This window comes from Salmo salar, chromosome 02 (assembly GCF_965601325.2).
Source record: "Salmo salar chromosome 02, fSalSal1, whole genome shotgun sequence".
NCBI lineage: Eukaryota > Metazoa > Chordata > Actinopteri > Salmoniformes > Salmonidae > Salmo > Salmo salar.
The window spans coordinates 6,441,361-6,460,780 of NC_138292.1; positions in this window are offsets into that span (position 1 = coordinate 6,441,361).

Below are 19,420 nucleotides of genomic sequence, written 5' to 3' on the forward strand. Positions count from 1 at the left end.
CCCCTTGACTTATTCCACATGTTTTTGTGTTACAGCCTGAATTCAAAATGGATTAAATAGATGTTCTCTCTCTCACATCTGCACACAATAACCCATAATGACAAAGTGAAAAAATGTTTTTAGAAATGTTTGCAAATCTATTAAAAAATGTAATATAGAAATATCTAATTCACACCAATACATGTTAGAATCACCTTTGGCAGTGATTACAGCTATGAGGCTTTCTGGGTCAGCCTCTAAGAGCTTTGCACACCTGGATTATACAATATTTGCACATTATTCTTTTGAAAATTCTTCAAGCTCTGTCAAGTTAGTTATTGATCAATGCCAGACATCCATTTTCAGGTTTTGCCATTGATCTTCAAGTCTATTTAAGTCAAAACTGTAACTAGGCCACTCAGGAACATTCAGTGTCGTCTTGATAAGCAACTCCATTGTAAATTTGGCCTTGTGTTTTAGGTTATTGTCCTGCTGAAAGGTGAATTCATCTCCCAGTGTCTGTTGGAAAGCAGACTGAACAAGGTTTTCCTTTAGGATTTTGCTCTAATCCATTTTTTTATTCCAGAAATCTCTCTAGTCCTTGCAAATGACAAGCATACCCATAACATGATGCAGCCACCACCATGCTTGAAAATATGAAGAGTGGTACTCAGTGATGTGTTGGATTTGTCCCGAGCATAAAGCTTTGTATTCAGGACACCATTTTTGGGCATTTTTACTTTAGTGCCTTATTGCAAATAGAATCCATGCATTGGAATATTTGTATTCTGTACAGCCGTCCTTCTTTTCACGCTGTCATTTAGGTTAGCATTGTGGAGTAACTACAATGTTGTTGATCCATCCTCAGTTTTCTCCTATTACAGCCATTCAATTCTGTAACTGTTTTGAAGTCACCAGTGGCCTCATGGTGAAATCCCTGAGTGGTTTCCTTCTTCTCTGGCAACTGAGTTAGGAAGGACGCCTGTATCTTTATAGTGACTCGGTGTGTTGATACCCCATCCAAAGTGTAATTAATAACTTCACCATTCTCAAAGGGATATTCAATGTCTGCTTTTTTCTTTTTACCCATCTACCAAGAGGTGCCCTTCTTTGCGGGATATTGGACAACCTCCCTGGTCTTTGTGGTTGAATCTGTATTTGAAATTCACTGCTCGACTGAGGGACCTTACAGATAATTGTAAGTGTGGGGAACAGAGATGATGTAGTCATTCAAAAATCATGTTAAACCAGTAGCTCTCAGCCAGTAGAGACTGCTGAGGGGAGGACTTCATCACAGCCTACCTACCAGTAGCTCTCAGCCAGTAGAGATTGCTGAGGGGAGGACTTCATCACAGCCTACCTACCAGTAGCTCTCTGCCAGTAGAGACTGCTGAGGGGAGGACTTCATCACAGCCTACCTACCAGTAACTCTCAGCCAGTAGAGACTGCTGAGGGGAGGACTTCATCACAGCCTACCTACCAGTAACTCTCAGCCAGTAGAGACTGCTGAGGGGAGGACTTCATCACAGCCTACCTACCAGTAGATCTCAGCCAGTAGAGACTGCTGAGGGGAGGACTTCATCACAGCCTACCTACCAGTAGCTCTCTGCCAGTAGAGACTGCTGAGGGAGGACTTCATCACAGCCTACCTACCAGTAGCTCTCAGCCAGTAGAGACTGCTGAGGGGAGGACTTCATCACAGCCTACCTACCAGTAGCTCTCAGCCAGTAGAGACTGCTGAGGGGAGGACTTCACCACAGCCTACCTACCAGTAGCTCTCAGCCAGTAGAGATTGCTGAGGGGAGGACTTCATCACAGCCTACCTACCAGTAGCTCTCAGCCAGTAGAGACTGCTGAGGGGAGGACTTCATCACAGCCTACCTACCAGTAGCTCTCAGCCAGTAGAGACTGCTGAGGGGAGGACTTCATCACAGCCTACCTACCAGTAGCTCTGCCAGTAGAGACTGCTGAGGGGAGGACTTCATCACAGCCTACCTACCAGTAGCTCTCTGCCAGTAGAGACTGCTGAGGGGAGGACTTCATCACAGCCTACCTACCAGTAGATCTCAGCCAGTAGAGACTGCTGAGGGGAGGACTTCATCACAGCCTACCTACCAGTAGATCTCAGCCAGTAGAGACTGCTGAGGGGGGGACTTCATCACAGCCTACCTACCAGTAGATCTCAGCCAGTAGAGGCTGCTGAGGGGAGGACTTCATCACAGCCTACCTACCAGTAGCTCTCTGCCAGTAGAGACTGCTGAGGGGAGGACTTCATCACAGCCTACCTACCAGTAGCTCTCAGCCAGTAGAGACTGCTGAGGGGAGGACTTCATCACAGCCTACCTACCAGTAGCTCTCTGCCAGTAGAGACTGCTGAGGGGAGGACTTCATCACAGCCTACCTACCAGTAGCTCTCTGCCAGTAGAGACTGCTGAGGGGAGGACTTCATCACAGCCTACCTACCAGTAGCTCTCTGCCAGTAGAGACTGCTGAGGGGAGGACTTCATCACAGCCTACCTACCAGTAGCTCTCTGCCAGTAGAGACTGCTGAGGGGAGGACTTCATCACAGCCTACCTACCAGTAGCTCTCAGCCAGTAGAGACTGCTGAGGGGAGGACTTCATCACAGACTACCTACCAGTAGCTCTCAGCCAGTAGAGACTGCTGAGGGGAGGACTTCATCACAGCCTACCTACCAGTAGCTCTCTGCCAGTAGAGACTGCTGAGGGGAGGACTTCATCACAGCCTACCTACCAGTAGCTCTCAGCCAGTAGAGACTGCTGAGGGGAGGACTTCATCACAGACTACCTACCAGTAGCTCTCAGCCAGTAAAGACTGCTGAGGGGAGGACTTCATCACAGACTACCTACCAGTAGATCTCAGCCAGTAGAGACTGCTGAGGGGAGGACTTCATCACAGCCTACCTACCAGTAGCTCTCAGCCAGTAGAGACTGCTGAGGGGAGGACTTCATCACAGCCTACCTACCAGTAGCTCTCAGCCAGTAGAGACTGCTGAGGGGAGGACTTCATCACAGACTACCTACCAGTAGCTCTCAGCCAGTAGAGACTGCTGAGGGGAGGACTTCATCACAGCCTACCTACCAGTAGCTCTCAGCCAGTAGAGACTGCTGAGGGGAGGACTTCATCACAGCCTACCTACCAGTAGGTCTCAGCCAGTAGAGACTGCTGAGGGGAGGACTTCATCACAGCCTACCTACCAGTAGCTCTCAGCCAGTAGAGACTGCTGAGGGGAGGACTTCATCACAGCCTACCTACCAGTAGCTCTCAGCCAGTAGAGACTGCTGAGGGGAGGACTTCATCACAGCCTACCTACCAGTAGCTCTCTGCCAGTAGAGACTGCTGAGGGGAGGACTTCATAGGGTCCCCCTTAGAGTTGTTTATTAACCATTACTTTACCAGGTATTTTGACCGAAAACATAGTGCACTAACATCTGTTGTACACTAAGGACCAGGGAAAGAGTTGAGAACATAGTGTGTTACTTTCTGCTGTACACTAAGGACCAAGGAAAGAGTTGACAACATAGTGCGTTACTTTCTGTTGTACACTAAGGACCAGGGAAAGAGTTGACAACATAGTGTGTTACTTTCTGTTGTACACTAAGGACCAGGGAAAGAGTTGACAACATAGTGCGTTGCTTTCTGTTGTACACTAAGGACCAGGGAAAGAGTTGACAACATAGTGCGTTGCTTTCTGTTGTACACTAAGGACCAGGGAAAGAGTTGACAACATAGTGTGTTACTTTCTGTTGTACACTAAGGACCAGGGAAAGAGTTGCAGGATGAGAGGAGAAGAGAAGAAAGGACTAGTCAGTTGCACAGCTGAAAGCATTCATCCCAAATGTGTCTTCCACATTTAACCCAACCCTCTGAATCAGAGGGGTGTGAAGGGCTGCCTTAATCCACGTCATCGGCGCCCGTGCAGCAGGTGTTGTTTGGGGGTTAACTGCCTTGCTCAAGGGCAGTACGACATATTTTCCCACCTTGTCGGCTCGGGGATTCAAACCAGCGAACTTTCAGTTACTGGCCCAACACTCTTAACCTAGGCCACCTGCCTAGAAAAACATTGCTAGAATTGTTTTTGTATATCATTTCATTTCTTTTTTAGTAGCTCTCATGCTCGAAAAGTTTGGAGACCCCAACTATCACTAGTTTAGTGATAAACACTATTATTACTCACAGAGTCCATTCAACTTATTCTGTGACTTGTTAAGCACATTTTTACTCCTGAACTTATTCAGGCTTGCCATTACAAAGGTGTTGAATACTTATTGACAGCTTTTCATTTTTAATTCATTTGTAAAAATGTCTAATAACATAATTCCACTTTGAAATTATGGGGTATGGTGTCAAATTAACCCATTTTAAATTCAGGCTGTAACACTGTGGAAAAAGTCAAGTGGTGTGAATCCTATCTGAAGGTGCTGGATATCTCTCTACTACTGCCTTTTGTACATGGTCCTCCCAGATCAGATTTGAGTATTTTTCATGAAGAATAAAATGGATAAAACATTTTCCAGAGAAGAGAGAAATATTATTTTCTACAGAAGGGAGAAATAAGATCTGATATTGTTCAAATTAAGTAACAGCAGGACACTTTAAATGTTGACACATTTTTTACTCAGGAGACAATTGCAGTGAACCATTTAAGAAAAAAAAAAGTGAAATAATACAATGAACCAGTTAGTATGTTTGTTATTGTAGCAATATTCCAGCTAAGAAACTTTACGAGTGCTAATGCACATTTCATTTTGTTCTCAGCAGGATCATAATAGTCATATTTGGAAAATACATGCAACCTCTCGAACGAATAACAGGGAATAAATCTGTTAAATCAAATTAAATGCAATGTTACACACTAAAACTGTCAGCTTAACTGCCAAGTAGTATTCAGTCAGTTCAGCCACAGAGCTCATGTTGAGAGACAGCCACAGAGCTCATGTTGAGAGACAGCCACAGAGCTCATGTTGAGAGACAGCCACAGAGCTCATGTTGAGAGAGCCACAGAGCTCATGTTAAGAGACAGCCACAGAGCTCATGTTGAGAGACAGCCACAGAGCTCATGTTGAGAGTTGAGAGACAGCCACAGAGCTCATGTTGAGAGTTGAGAGACAGCCACAGAGCTCATGTTGAGAGACAGCCACAGAGCTCATGTTGAGAGACAGCCACAGAGCTCATGTTGAGAGACAGCCACAGAGCTCATGTTGAGAGACAGCCACAGAGCTCATGTTGAGAGACAGCCACAGAGCTCATGTTAAGAGACAGCCACAGAGCTCATGTTGAGAGTTGAGAGACAGCCACAGAGCTAATGTTGAGAGACAGCCACAGAGCTCATGTTGAGAGACAGCCACAGAGCTCATGTTAAGAGACAGCCACAGAGCTCATGTTGAGAGACAACCACAGAGCTCATGTTGAGAGACAGCCACAGAGCTCATGTTGAGAGTTGAGAGACAGCCACAGAGCTCATGTTGAGAGACAGCCACAGAGCTCATGTTGAGAGACAGCCACAGAGCTCATGTTGAGAGACAGCCACAGAGCTCATGTTAAGAGACAGCCACAGAGCTCATGTTGAGAGACAGCCACAGAGCTCATGTTGAGAGACAGCCACAGAGCTCATGTTGAGAGACAGCCACAGAGCTCATGTTGAGAGACAGCCATAATAACTAATACCTCATGGTCACAACCAACCCACTGTGGCTAGAGTCACAACCAACCCACTGTGGCTAGAGTCACAACCACCCCACTGTGGCTAGAGTCACAACCAACCCACTGTGGCTAGAGTCACAACCAACCCACTGTGGCTAGAGTCACAACCACCCCACTGTGGCTAGAGTCACAACCACCCCACTGTGGCTAGAGTCACAACCACCCCACTGTGGCTAGAGTCACAACCACCCCACTGTGGCTAGAGTCACAACCACCCCACTGTGGCTCGAGTCACAGCCACCCCACTGTGGCTAGAGTCACAACCACCCCACTGTGGCTAGAGTCACAACCACCCCACTGTGGCTAGAGTCACAACCACCCCACTGTGGCGAGGGTCACAACCACCCCACTGTGGCTCGAGTCACAACCACCCCACTGTGGCTAGAGTCACAACCACCCCACTGTGGCTAGAGTCACAACCAGCCCACTGTGGCTAGAGTCACAACCACCCCACTGTGGCTAGAGTCACAACCAGCCCACTGTGGCTAGAGTCACAACCACCCCACTGTGGCTAGAGTCACAACCAACCCACTGTGGCTAGAGTCACAACCACCCCACTGTGGCTAGAGTCACAACCACCCCACTGTGGCTAGAGTCACAACCACCCTACTGTGGCTAGAGTCACAACCACCCCACTGTGGCTAGAGTCACAACCACCCCACTGTGGCTAGAGTCACAACCACCCCATTGTGGCTAGAGTCACAACCACCCCACTGTGGCTAGAGTCACAACCACCCCATTGTGGCTAGAGTCACAACCACCCCACTGTGGCTAGAGTCACAACCACCCCACTGTGGCTAGAGTCACAACCACCCCACTGTGGCTAGAGTCACAACCACCCCACTGTGGCCAGACTGCTGACAGTCATATCTGTCATAGATATCATCATGATCTGTAATGGATCTCTAGCAAGAAATATCTCTTCAAGTGACGGGCCAGAATCAGATGATATAGTAGTGTTGTTATGATCCGTCCCCATTTCCCTCTCTGATTGCTCCTCCAAGTGTCATTGTGGTGACAAATAGATCAGGGATGAGATCCCAACTCTTTTCTATGGAGGTTACAGTCCTGATCCATACATAGCCCCCCCGCCCCTGAAATAGCCCCCTGTCCCTACAAGTGTTGCCCTGAACTGAAATAGCTGCCTGTCCCTGAAATAGTTGCACTTTCCTGAAGTAGTTGCTCATCCCTAAAATAGAAGCAGGATAAAACTTGGTGGGTGACTGTGTTGTTTCAGTCTGGTAAACATCCTATCACAATAAACACACCTCCATGTTGAGATTAACATCCCACATCCCCTCAGCAGTGCCTTTAGGTCCTCTAGGAATGTTCCAGACACACACACACACACACACACACACACACACACACACACACACACACACACACACACACACACACACACACACGCGCGCGTGCGCGCACACCCACACTCCTTTCCTGTAGGAAAATAACCCCAACAGCCCCTCTACTCTCCTCTACTGTGGCTGTACTAACACCCTGCCCAACACCATAGTGCCCCCCAAGCTCATCACTAAGCTAAGGACCCTGGGACTGAACACCTCCCTCTGCAACTGGATCCTGGACTTCCTGACGGGCCGCCCCCAGGTGGTGAGTGTGGGCAACAACACATCTGCCACGCTGACCATTAACACGGGAGCCCCTCAGGGTTGAGTACTTAGTCCCCTCCTGTACTCCCTGTTCACCCACGAATGCGTGGTCGCGTATGACTCCAACACAATTATTACGTTTGCCGAGGACAGAATGGTGGTGGCCAAACCTACCAACACAGTCGTGAAGAGGGCATGACAAAGCCACTTCCACCCTCAGGAGGCTGAAAAGAGCCCCCCAAGTCATAGATTGTTCTCTGTGCTACCGCACGGCAAACGGTACCGGAACACTAAGTCTGGTACCTCCAATCCATAAGATTGCTAAGTATTTAACCATATAGCTACCCGGACTATCTGCATTGACCCTTTATGCACTCTATGCACAAACACTGGACTCTACCCAGACAATCAAACTTACACACACACACACACACACACACACACACACACACACACACACACACACACACACACACACACACACACACACACACACACACACACCACGCACACACACTTCCACACTCATCACATACACTGCTGCAACTGTCTATTATCTATCCTGTTGCCTTATCACTTTACCCCGTTTATTAGGTACACCCATCTAGTGCCGAGTCGGACCTCCCTTCGCCTCCAGAAGAGCCTGAATTCTTCGGGGCATGGATTCTACAAGGTGTCAGAAACATTTGTTGCTCAATTGGTATCAAGGGACTTAACGTGCGCCAGGAAAGCATTCCCCACACCAGTACACCACTGCCACCAGCCTGTACCAGGTAGGACGGATCCACTTGTCCATGCTGCTTACGCCAAATCCTGACTGCCATCAGCATGACGTGACAAGAACCGGGATTCGTCGGAGCAGGCAATGTTTTTCCACTCCTCAATTGACCAGTGTTGGTGATCATGTGCCCACTAGAGCCACTTCTTCTTGTTTTAGCTGATAGGAATGGAACCCGGTGTGGTCGTCTGCTGCAATAGCCCATCCATGACAAGGATGGACGAGATGTGCACTGTGAGATGCTGTCCAACACACCACTGTTGTACGGTGCTGGTATTTGTCTGTTTGTGGCCCACCTGTTAGCTTGCACCATTCTTGCCATTCTCCTTCCACCTCTCTCGTCAACCAGCTGTTTTTACCCACAGGACTGCCACTGAATGGATGTTTTTTGTTTGTCACACCATTCTCTGTAAACCCTAGATACTGTTGTGCATGAAAAGCCCAGGAGGGCTGCGGTTTCTGAGATCCTGGATCCGGCACGCCTGACACCAACGGTCATACCACGCTCAGGGTCACTCGTTTAGGGTCACTCGTTTTTCCTATTCTAAAGTTCAATCAAACAGTAATTGAATGTCTCGATACCTGTCTACCTGTTTTTATAGCAAGCCACGGCCACGTGACTCTCTGTCTGTAGAAGCGATCCATGTTTGTGAACGGGGTGGTGTACCTAATAAACTGACCGGTGAGTGTATATGTACATATCTATCTCCATTTTCTCGTATCCCTGCACATCGACTCGGTACTGGTACCCCTTGCATATTGCCAAGCTATCGTCGACTCGGTGCTGGTACCCCTTGTATATAGCCAAGCTATCGTCGACTCGGTGCTGGTACCCCTTGTATATAGCCAAGCTATCATTGACTCTGTACTGGTACCCCTTGTATAGTGCCAAGCTATCATTGACTCTGTACTTGTACCCCTTGTATATAGCCAAGCTATCATTGGCTCGGTACTGGTACCCCTTGTATATAGCCAAGCTGTCTTTGGCTCGGTACTGGTACCCTGTGTATATAGCCAAGCTATCATTGGCTCGGTACTGGTACCCCTTGTATATAGCCAAGCTATCATTGACTCTGTACTGGTAACCTGTGTATATAGCCAAGCTATCATTGACTTGGTACTGGTACCCCTTGTATATAGCCAAGCTATCATTGACTTGGTACTGGTACCCCGTGTATATAGCCAAGCTATCATTGACTTGGTACTGGTACCTCGTGTATATAGCCAAGCTATCATTGACTTGGTACTGGTACCCCTTGTATATAGCCAAGCTATCATTGACTTGGTACTGGTACCCCGTGTATATAGCCAAGCTATCATTGACTTGGTACTGGTACCTCGTGTATATAGCCAAGCTATCATTGACTTGGTACTGGTACCCCGTGTATATAGCCAAGCTATCATTGACTTGGTACTGGTACCCCTTGTATATAGCCAAGCTATCATTGACTTGGTACTGGTACCCCTTGTATATAGCCAAGCTATCATTGACTTGGTACTGGTACCCCGTGTATATAGCCAAGCTATCATTGACTTGGAACTGGTACCCCGTGTATATAGCCAAGCTATCATTGACTTGGTACTGGTACCCCGTGTATATAGCCAAGCTATCATTGACTTGGAACTGGTACCCCGTGTATATAGCCAAGCTATCATTGACTTGGTACTGGTACCCCGTGTATATAGCCAAGCTATCATTGACTTGGTACTGGTACCCCGTGTATATAGCCAAGCTATCACTGACTTGGTACTGGTACCCCGTGTATATAGCCAAGCTATCATTGACTTGGTACTGGTACCCCGTGTATATAGCCAAGCTATCATTGACTTGGTACTGGTACCTCGTGTATATAGCCAAGCTATCATTGACTTGGTACTGGTACCCCGTGTATATAGCCAAGCTATCATTGACTTGGTACTGGTACCCCGTGTATATAGCCAAGCTATCATTGACTTGGTACTGGTACCTCGTGTATATAGCCAAGCTATCATTGACTTGGTACTGGTACCCCGTGTATATAGCCAAGCTATCATTGACTTGGTACTGCTACCCCTTGTATATAGCCAAGCTATCATTGACTTGGTACTGGTACCCCGTGTATATAGCCAAGCTATCATTGACTTGGTACTGGTACCCCGTGTATATAGCCAAGCTATCATTGACTTGGTACTGGTATCCCGTGTATATAGCCAAGCTATCATTACTCATTGTGGATTTATTCGTTGTGTTAACATGTTGTTTTCTATTATTATAATTTTTCTTTTTTGTATTCTGCATTGTTGGGTAGCAAAGCATTTCACTGTTAATCTGCACCTGTTGTTTACGAAGCATGTGACAATTAAAATTTGATTTTGATTTGATTTGGCCTGGTCTCTTCACATGACACACCATGGTTACTGCCTTTAATTGCCCCGTTTCTGACAAGCAGAGTTTTCTCAGCACAGCAGTGGATTAGCATTACATCACAGAGCACAGCACAGACCTGGCCCATGTCTGAGTCCAAGTGTGCGTCCCAAATGACACCCAATTCCCTATGCAGTGCACTACTTTTGACCAGAGCCCTATTGGCCCTATTGGCCCTGGTCAAAGGTAGTGCACTATATAGGGAGAAGGGTGCCATTTGGCACATAGCCCAAGTCCCAGCCCTCACTGGTCTCAGGTCACACTCTGTTAGAGAGGAGCTGGAGAGATAGAGCTGAATGTGTTGCTTTCAGTTGAAGCCAGGCATAAACTAGAAAAGGAAAAACCTCTCTGTGTCTCTTTATATTTTGTTGTTTATAACCTTACAATTATGCACCCAAATACCTTTTTACAAGGACTATAGTGTTGACCACACCAAGTCCTGATTATCTCAGTACACTTAAGGTACCACTTTTTTTCCTGAACAGTTTCTTTTTAAAGACCTCTGACCTGTGACACGATAATGACGTCCTGTCACACGCATTTGGAGCAGGTGCCCCCCTCTGTTCCCCATGACACAGACTCCTGGCAGAAAGATCCCAGTCAAGCAAACGGCAGAGATGCCATATAAACGTTTGACCCTAACGTCCGTCGTAGTTTCACTGCTGTGTCTAGATGGGAGCAATCGTTTCCCAGTTTCCCACAATTTGCTTTGACAAAACATCTTCTAGATTCAGTCTATTTAAAAAACACATCAGGTTCTCTCTGGGCAGACAACAACGTTTGACGTTTCTAGGAAGGCAGATATTAGAGGCCAGTGAGGATGTCATCATCCCATCCGCTTCCCAGAAACCTTCCTGTTTATTGAGTCTCTTTGTCTAGTCCCTGCATCACATTCAACCTGATTGAATAGACCCAAATGGAACCCTAGTCCTTATATAGTGCCCTGCTTTTGTCCAGAGCCCTATGGATGCCATTTTGGACACAGCCAAGTGACTGGGAGCCAGACATACGGCACTAATAAATATGACTAGTTGTACAGTATGCTGTAGTACATAGAGGAGATGTAGCCTAACGTGATGCGATGGCAGAGGTTGTGGTGCCGACAGTACTACTACATTTTTATGACTCGTCAAGGCAGCCGCTCCGCTCTGCTCCGCTCTGCTCTGTGTAACATATGGTGGGACTGTTAAAGCACATGACAGAATTAGGTCAGGTACAGAAGGAGGCAGGCAGGCTCTCTGCTCTGAATGGGACTTATCCTGTCCAAGAAAAGACAAACCTGCAAAATTGTTCAACTCCTTGGCTAGGTCCCAAATGGCACCCTATTCCCTATATAGTGCACTACTTTTGACCAGAGCCCAAAGAGCCCTGTGGGCTCTAGTGAAAAGTAGTGCACTGTATAGAGAAAAGAGTGTTATTTGGGTCGCAGAACTTGTCCTTTGAAGCAGCCACAGCAGGGATGCCTGTTTTTCATGAGATGACATCACTTTGTTCATAATCCTTCACGCTCCTGTTGGACATTCTGTAGTTGGTCCGTGCTCCATGTCTGGCATTGGGATCCATGTGTGGTATTGGGATCCATGTGTGGTATTGGGATCCATGTCTGGTATTGGGATCCATGTGTGGTATTGGGATCCATGTCTGGTATTGGGATCCATGTCTGGTATTGGGATCCATGTGTGGTATTGGGATCCATGTGTGGTATTGGGATCCATGTCTGGTATTGGGATCCATGTGTGGTATTGGGATCCATGTCTGGTATTGGGATCCATGTCTGGTATTGGGATCCATGTGTGGTATTGGGATCCATGTGTGGTATTGGGATCCATGTGTGGTATTGGGATCCATGTCTGGTATTGGGATCCATGTCTGGTATTGGGATCCATGTCTGGTATTGGGATCCAAGTGTGGTATTGGGATCCATGTGTGGTATTGGGATCCATGTCTGGTATTGGGATCCATGTCTGGTATTGGGATCCATGTCTGGTATTGGGATCCATGTCTGGTATTGGGATCCATGTCTGGTATTGGGATCCATGTGTGGTATTGGGATCCATGTCTGGTATTGGGATCCATGTCTGGTATTGGGATCCATGTCTGGTATTGGGATCCATGTCTGGTATTGGGATCCATGTGTGGTACAACACTCAGCAGGATTCAGGAAAAGACTGCAGGAAACTCTTGTAGCTGATCTTCCTCAGAAGCAGATTGTAGATGGTTTAAATGGAGCTGTATAGCTAGTGATGGGCTGGGTGACATGACGTCAACCATTATCTTTGTTCCTGAGACTTGACTACTGTTTTTGGACTAGACAGTAGCCCTCGTACCACCAATACTAAGACTATTATCACAGACTCTGCAAACAATCCTATCGTAGTAATGAATTGCTGGCATCATTTGACCGTGGTAAATTGTATCTTTCTCTGCCCAGTTACAGTAGGTCCACTGAGGGCCTGATGGAGGGTCTCATATGTGAAGTAATTCAGAAGGGTTGGTTCACTAACCTAACATAGAAAACCCTCCGATAATACTGTCAAACAAGTAAATGAAGTGTCTTAAATAATCAACATTGTAATAAGCTGCCAACAAGACCATAGCAGCTATATAATAATTATGTGGTCCATCCCCCAACACCACAAATTGTGTTATACTAACTTGTTACAGTATACTGACTCAACCCACTGAAGACTGTAAAGCCAACCACAAGAGGGTTGTAGCAGTGAGTGCCAAGCAGCGTTGTAGCTGCGTTCAAGCTGCGTTCTAGCTTCGTTCTAGCTGTGTTCTAGCAGCGTTCTAGCAGCGTTCTAGCAGCTGTCTAGCTTCGTTCTAGCAGTGTTCTAGCAGCCTTCTAGCAGCATTCTAAAATATTTCTAGCTTCGTTCTAGCTTCATTATAACTTCGTTCTAGCAGCGATCTAGCTTCCTTCTAGCAGCATTCTAGCAGCGTTCTAGCTTCGTTCTAGCAGCGCTCTAGCAGCGTTCTAGCTTTGTTCTAGCAGCGTTCTAGCAGCCTTCTAGCTGCGTTCTAAAATATTTCTAGCTTCGTTCTAGCTTTGTTCTAGCAGCGTTCTAGCTTCGTTCTAGCAGCATTCTAGCAGCGTTCTAGCTGCATTCCAGCAGCGTTCTAGCTTCGTTCTAGCTTCGTTCTAGCAGTGTTCTAGCAGCGTTCTAGCTTCATTCTAGCAGCATTCTAGCAGCGTTCTAGCTTCGTTCTAGCAGCGCTCTAGCAGTGTTCTAGCTGCGTTCTAGCAGCGCTCTAGCAGTGTTCTAGCAGCGTTTTAGCTTCGTTATAGCAGCGCTCTAGCAGCGTTCTAGCAGCCTTCTAGCTGCGTTCTAAAATATTTCTAGCTTCGTTCTAGCTTTGTTATAGCAGCATTCTAGCAGCAATCTAGCTTCGTTCTAGCAGTGTTCTAGCTTCATTCTAGCAGCGCTCTAGCAGTGTTCTAGCTTCATTCTAGCAGCATTCTAGCAGCGTTCTAGCTTTGTTCTAGCAGTATTCTAGCACTGTTCTAGCTGCGTTCTAGCAGCGCTCTAGCAGTGTTCTAGCTGCGTTCTAGCAGCACTCTAGCAGTGTTCTAGAAGCGTTCAAGCTTCGTTATAGCAGTGCTCTAGCAGCGTTCTAGCAGCGTTCTAGCAGCCTTCTAGCTGAGTTCTAAAATATTTCTAGCTTTGTTCTAGCTTTGTTCTAGCAGCATTATAGCTGCATTCTAGCTGTGTTCTAGCGGCGTTCTAGCAGCACTCTAGCAGTGTTCTAGCTGCGTTCTAGCTGCCTTCTAGCAGTGTTCTAGCAGCATTCTAGCAGCCTTCTAGCTGTGTTCTAGCTGCGTTCTAGCTGCGTTCTAGCTGCGTTCTAGCTGTGTTCTAGCAGGCCTCTAGCAGCGTTCTAGCTGCGTTCTAGCTGTGTTCTAGCAGGCCTCTAGCTGCGTTCTAGCTGCGTTCTAGCTGTGTTCTAGCAGGCCTCTAGCAGCGTTCTAGCTGCGTTCTAGCTGCGTTCTAGCTGCGTTCTAGCTGTGTTCTAGCAGGCCTCTAGCAGCGTTCTAGCTGCGTTCTAGCTGTGTTCTAGCAGGCCTCTAGCTGCGTTCTAGCTGCGTTCTAGCTGTGTTCTAGCAGGCCTCTAGCTGCGTTCTAGCTGCGTTCTAGCTGTGTTCTAGCAGGCCTCTAGCAGCGTTCTAGCTGCGTTCTAGCTGTGTTCTAGCAGGCCTCTAGCAGCGTTCTAGCTGCGTTCTAGCAGCGTTTTGGCCAGCCTTGTATGCCAGTGATTTAATTGAGCTCCATATGAACATGTCTTTAGGCCTCATGGAGTTACAGAAACGTGTGTGCTTGGCATTCATGTGTGAAATGGAATACATGGAAATAGATGGGCTCTATACAGTACTGTAAGACATACATAAAGGGTGTGAGTTCATCTGTTCGTGATCACTAGTTTATCCCTGCCTGGTCCCAGCCTGGTCTTGTCAACAATATCGACAATAGGAATTGGCTATATACATACAGCACAAACAGCTCAGGGACCAGGCTAGTCTCGCCATGTGCTGTAGTGGGTGGACTATAACGATAGAATGGCTAAGGTACTAATTACAGTAAGGCAAAAGTGTAAGGTTAGTGTGCAGTGGAGGCTTGTTCTGCATTTGGGTGTCATTGTGTGCTTCCAGCAGTTTTTGTCGTCTTCTTTTGCAGTGTCCTTGTGCAGTTTCCTTGTGTCATTTCCTTGTGTAGTTTCAGTGTAGTTTCAGTGTAGACCCCTTGTGTAGTTTCCTTGTGTGGTTTCCTTGTGTAGTTTCAGTGTAGTTTCCTTGTGTAGTTTGCTTGTGTAGTTTCAGTGTAGTTTCCTTGTGTAGTTTCCTTGGGAAATTTCCTTGTGTAGTGTCTGTGTACTTTCCTTGTGTAGTTTCAGTGTAGTTTATTTGTGTAGTTTCCTTGTGTAGTTTCTTTGTATTGTTGCCATTTGTGGTTTCCTTGTGTAGTTTCCTTGTGTAGTTTCAGTGTAGTTTTCTTGTGTAGTGTCACGTCGGTTGGAAGGAGAGAACCAAGGTGCAGCGTGGTGAGCGTACATATTCTCTTTATTTGAAAAGACGCCGAACAGAACAATAAACACTATCCAACCTACCGTGAAGCTAAAGGCTATGTGCCTAAACAAAGTCAACTTCCCACAACCCAAGGAGGGAAAAAGGGCTACCTAAGTATGGTTCCCAATCAGAGACAACGATAGACAGCTGTCCCTGATTGAGAACCATACCCGGCCAAATTATAGAAAATAAAGAACATAGAAAAAGGAACATAGAATGCCCACCCTAGTCACACCCTGGCCTAACCAAAATAGAGAATAAAACCCTCTCTATGGCCAGGGCGTGACATGTAGTTTCAGTGTAGTTTTCTTGTTAGTTAGTATTGAGCAGCTTCTAACATGACACTGCCCCCAAGAGATTAATAACATTATCTTCGGTAATGCTTCAATCTGGTGTCTTCCACCCTAACCCTTTCTTTTTACTTCACTCATAATAACCCTATTGAGCATGACATTTGTATTCACACTACTTTAGGAGCCTTCAATTTTTGCAACACTATCTGTTTTTCTACAATTTGAGATAATTTGGCAACAAATTATCTTCCTTCCTTTCTTTATCTGGCCGGTGGAGAACCGGAGTGATGTCTGGCCTGGCCAGCAGCTAATCTACAGGGTCCTGGTCTGGTCTGGTCAGCAGCTGATCTACAGGGTCCTGGTCTGGCCAGCAGCTAATCTACAGGGTCCTGGTCTGGCCTGGCCAGCAGCTGATCTACAGGGTCCTGGCCAGCAGCTGATCTACAGGGTCCTGGTCTGGCCTGGTCAGCAGCTGATCTACAGGGTCCTGGTCTAGCCTGGTCAGCAGCTAATCTACAGGGTCCTGGTCTGGCCTGGTCAGCAGCTGATCTACAGGGTCCTGGTCTGGCCTGGTCAGCAGCTGATCTACAGGGTCCTGGTCTGGCCTGGTCAGCAGCTAATCTACAGGGTCCTGGTCTGGCCTGGTCAGCAGCTGATCTACAGGGTCCTGGTCTGGCCTGGTCAGCAGCTGATCTACAGGGTCCTGGCCAGCAGCTGATCTACAGCATCATGGCCAGCAGCTGACCTACAGGGTCCTATTTCCCAACAGCCACTGTCCATATTGTTTAAGGCTAGAGCCTTTATAGATCAAGATGATTTAAAACTGACTCTCAGTTTACACGACCAGGGCTGTTAACTCTCAGTTTACAAGCCATCTGTTGTAAGACCAGCTAAAATCAGCACTGAACTAAAGTCCAAGATGTAACAAGGTCGGTGATGAGATCATGATACAAAGGCTGTCAAAATAGACGTTGTGTTACGCAACTATGTTTAGTGCTCAGTCAAAAAGATATATTGCATGACAGTTCTTAAAACCGTAGCCAGTTGAAATCGGTCTTTCTCATTGTTTCACTCACAATGTTGCCAAGTAACTGGGGATGGAGCTCAGAGGGACATGGAGTGGTGTGGGGTTACTGGTGTGTTTACTAGTGTGTTTACTACTGTGTTTACTAGTGGGGTTACTAGTGTGTTTACTACTGTGTTTACTAGTGGGGTTACTAGCATGCTTACTAGTGGGGTTACTGGTGTGTTTACTGGTGTGTTTACTAGTGTGTTTACTACTGTGTTTACTAGTGGGGTTACTAGTGTGTTTACTACTGTGTTTACTAGTGGGGTTACTAGCATGCTTACTAGTGGGGTTACTGGTGTGTTTACTGGTGTGTTTACTAGTGTGTTTACTACTGTGTTTACTAGTGGGGTTACTAGTGTGTTTACTACTGTGTTTACTAGTGGGTTTACTAGTGTGTTTACTACTGTGTTTACTAGTGGGGTTACTAGTGTGTTTACTAGCGTGGTTAGTAGTGTGGTTACTAGCATGGTTACTAGTGGGGTTACTGGTGTGGTTACTAGTGTGTTTACTAGTGTGGTTACTAGTGTGTTTACTAGTGTGGTTACTAGTGGGGTTACTAGTGGGTTTACTAGTGGGGTTACTAGTGTGGTTACTAGTGGGGTAACTAGTGGGGGGGTTACTAGTGTGGTTACTAGTGGGGCTACTAGTGTGGTTACTAGTGGGGTAACTAGTGGGGTAACTAGTGGGGTTACTAGTGGGGTTACTAGTGGGGTAACTAGTGGGTTAGCTTAGCACCCCGTTTATTGCAAAGTGTGATTTCCCAGTAAAGTTATTTTGAAATCTGGCAATGCGGTAGCATTTACGAGATGTTAATCTATAATTCTTTGAATGACAATATTATAATTTACCAATGTTTTCGAATAGTAATTTTGTAAATTGTAATGCTGATTCACCGGAAGCATTTGAGGGAAAAAAAATTCTGAATTTCACCGCTACTGTAAAATGCTATTTTTGGATATAAATATGAACTTGTTGGAACAAAAAATGCATGTATTGTATAACATAATGTCCTAGGAGTGTCATCTGATGAAGATTGTCAAAGGTTAGTGCATAATTTTAGCTGGTTATCTGCTTTTGGTGACGCCTGTCTTTGAATTGACAAAACATTACACAGAGCTATTTTCAATGCACTCTCCTAACATAACCTAACTTTATGCTTTCGCCGTAAAGCCTCTTTGAAATCGGACAATGTGGTTGGATTTAGGAGATGTTTATCTTTCAAATGGTGAAAAATAGTTCATTGTTTGAGAAATTGAAATTATTACATTCTTGCAGTTTTGAATTTCCCGCCATGGTCTCTTGACAATAAATCCCAATACCGGGATTAGAGCGGAAGGGGTCCTCAACAGGTTAATAGTGTCACGCTCTGACCTAGGAGAGCTGTGTTTTCTCTGTTTAGCTAGGCCAGGGTGTGATAGGTGGGTGGGCATTCTATGTTTTGTTTTCTATGTTTTGGCCGGGTATGGTTTCCAATCAGCGGCAGGTGTCTATCGTTGTTTCTGATTGGAAGCCATACTTAGGCAGCCTGTTTTCCTTTGTTGTTTGTGGGTAGGTGTTTTCTGTTTTGTTCCTTGTAACCTGACGGAACTGTTGACGGTCGTTTTTGTTGTTTTGATTTAGTGTTTCATTAAAGTAAAATATGAGCACTTTACACGCCGCGCCTTGGTCCCCTTTGTACGACCGCCATTACAAATAGTGTGTTTACTAGTGGGCTAACTAGTGTGATACTAGTGTGGTTATTAGTGCGTTTACTGGTGGGGTAACTAGTGGGGTTACTAGTGTGGTTACTAGTGGGGTAAATAGTGGGTTACTAGTGTGGTTACTAGTTGGGTAACTAGTGGGGTAACTAGTGTGGTTAATAGTGTGTTTACTAGTGGGGTAACTAGTGTGGTTAATAGTGTGTTTACTAGTGGGGTAACTAGTGTGGTTACTAGTGGGGTTACTAGTGGAGTAACTAGTGTGGTTAATAGTGTGTTTACTAGTGTGGTTACTAGTGGGGTTACTAGTGTGGTTGCTAGTGTGGTTACTAGTGTGGTTACTAGTGTGGTTACTAGTGGGGTAACTAGTGTGTTTACTAGTGGGGTAACTAGCGTGGTTACTAGTGGGGCTACTAGTTGGGTTACTAGTGGAGTTACTAGTGTGGTTACTAGTGTGGTTACTAGTGGGGCTACTAGTGGGGTTACTAGTGTGGTTACTAGTGTGTTTACTAGTGGAGTTATTAGTTTTACATCAGTACAGTCTGAACCTAGAGGCTGGTCAAGCTGAACCCTTCCATCAGTACAGTCTGAACCTAGAGGCTGGTCAAGATGAACCCTTCCATCAGTACAGTCTGAACCTAGAGGCTGGTCAAGCTGAACCCTTCCATCAGTACAGTCTGAACCTAGAGGCTGGTCAAGCTGAACCTTTCCATCAGTACAGTCTGAACCTAGAGGCTGGTCAAGCTGAACCCTTCCATCAGTACAGTCTGAACCTAGAGGCTGGTCAAGATGAACCCTTCCA